Raw genomic sequence first — 2,592 nt, forward strand, 5'->3', positions numbered from 1 at the left:
ATCCTATGCGCACTGACCAAAAAATCAAGTTAGATTGGTATACCTGAAGATCTGAATATATGAATATTGATTATTTAAAGATGAAAGCAAGTTAAAATGATATACCTAAAGATCTTCAATTTAACACGATTTTCCATTTCAATATATTCTGAAAGTGTTCAATGATATCTTCATTTTCAATTGTAGCGAAAACTTCATTTTCAATGCAAACCACCAAGCAATTGTTCATCCACTCATCTCTCATTCGATTATGCAAACTATTTTTTATAAGATTCATTGCAGAGAACACCCTTTCAACTGTTGTAATAGCCACGAGCAAAACCAATGCTAATTTAATAATCGAAAAAACTTTGTCATAAGCAACATCCATCTTAAACTCAACCATTTTTTTAGCAAGGTCGGCAATCCCTTCGACATGAGTGAAATTGGCATTGGTGTTAACATCCTCATAATAGTTTTCAAGTTGATCATCGAGCAACCAAATATCGTGTTGAGGAAAATCGGCAAGATAGAACTTTACAAATTCAAGTAATCTATCTTTGTTAAATGCAACAAAAGAGTTACTTAGATCAAGAGAAGCAACCTCATATTTACTTCACCGAAACGATTATTGAGTTCTCTAAAACTATATACATCAATTTCACTTTAAAATGATGTTTATTCGTAGTTGGCGCTATCCCCCGTTTTGTCCTCCCAAAGTTATCTTCCATGTTCTCCGAGATTCGTATGTCATTATCTTTGCACATATCAAAAACTTCTTTTAACAATATGTCGAAGCAAGTGTCTTCATTTCTCATTTTATGCAATCGACGCTTTGAAATTTGTAGAAATTGCATGGCATTAAGAAGATCCTGATCTTTTCTTTGTAATGCTTATGACAGTTCATTTGTGATTCCTAATACTCTTTTCATTAAGAATAACAAAAAGACGAATTCAAAATTCACCCTGATTCATAATAAACTTCTTGCTTGACTTTTGCTTTGCCAATTATCTCCTTCAATCTCAATCACCCTGAGCACATCAACAATAAAAGAAAATAAGTTTATAACACCATGAATTATCCCTATGTGTGAACCTCAACGTGTATCTCCTGGTTGTTTAATAGTGCATTCTTGATTTAAACCCACCCCGTCTGAAGATCACCATTAGAAATCAAAGATATCACATATTCATATTGTTTATCACGTAGAAGATCTCTGCGCTTGCAAGATGCCACTACGGTGTTTGACAACATAGAAAGAGATTGAAAAAATTCACCCAATGTCGAATGGTTACTTACAACTTTGACTAATGCCAGTTGGAGTTGATGAGAGAAACAATGAATATAGAAAGCTGATTTATTTTCTCCTAATATCAAAGTCTTCAAACCATTGAACTCACCCCTTGTATATTGCTTGCTCCTTTGTAACTTTGCCCCCATAAACTTGTCAAACTTAATCCATGCTTTACAAAAAAGGCATCTATTCCGATTTTCAAAGACTTTGCAAAAGTATTCTTAACATGCACAACCCCAATAAAACGTTCAATAACACAACTTATTTTGTCCACGTAGCAAAAAAAATAGTCATTTGTTCTTTCACTACCACATCATGAGATTCATCAACTAGTAAAAAAAACGATTGTTTATCTCTCATAACTTCTACAATAATTTTCTTGGTCGTCAAATAAGTACGAACACTAGTTAGTTCCCTACATATTTTAGGGGTCGTCACTTGATGGTTTTTCAGAGTTTTTTCCAACACAACTTTCTTTATGTCATCATTGTGATTGGATAGAAACTTCAATAGTTCCATAAAGTTATCTACTTACCTTGATTTTCATATTCAACTGACTCGTCATGACCATGAAATGTCAATCCTTGATGTAAAAGAAATCTAATGCAATCAATTGATACATTCAAGCGAATGCGATAGTCCAGTTTGTCCTTTTTCGACATGCAAGCAAGATTTACACCGATGTATTGCCTTTGATTCATCAAATCAACACACTTAGCATGACATTGGTTATGAGTACTAGAATGATCTCCAACATGTTTTTTCACTTTTGCTTTATCTTTCCAATTATTAAATCTCTTACTCACAAAAGCTTCATCACTTGCTTGGTCACCATAATCAATTTTGAAAAGATAACAATTCAAACAAAAAATGCTATCTTTTCCATCCAACTTGGACCTTCTTTGTACCACTCTAATGTAAACCTAAGCTTTTTATCTCCTAAAAGAGTGAAAGGAAAGTTATGATCTTTAGGTATTGGCAAGGACCCTTCAGCAAGTATGCTCTTTGAACTTCCTCCTTTTATCAGTCAGTACAACAAATCTCGTTAATTGGTATCCTCAATCCTGAATCAGTTTCAAGCTCATCTAAATTGAATACCCCGATTGAAGATTAAGCTTCTTTTACTTGTTGTTGTTTTCGTTGTTGTGAGGCCTCTTCTTCTAATGGGATTTAATTAACCTCAATATCAGTAGAGTCTCCATCAACAAATTTCATTGTACTTTTCTTTAATCTCTTGAAATAATTGGATACCATAGCTGTCAAATAAAAAAAAAGATAATATGAATATATGTAATATGTAATATATTGTGATTTTTGT

Source organism: Pistacia vera, unplaced genomic scaffold (genome assembly GCF_008641045.1).
Source record: "Pistacia vera cultivar Batoury unplaced genomic scaffold, PisVer_v2 Contig645, whole genome shotgun sequence".
Lineage (NCBI taxonomy): Eukaryota > Viridiplantae > Streptophyta > Magnoliopsida > Sapindales > Anacardiaceae > Pistacia > Pistacia vera.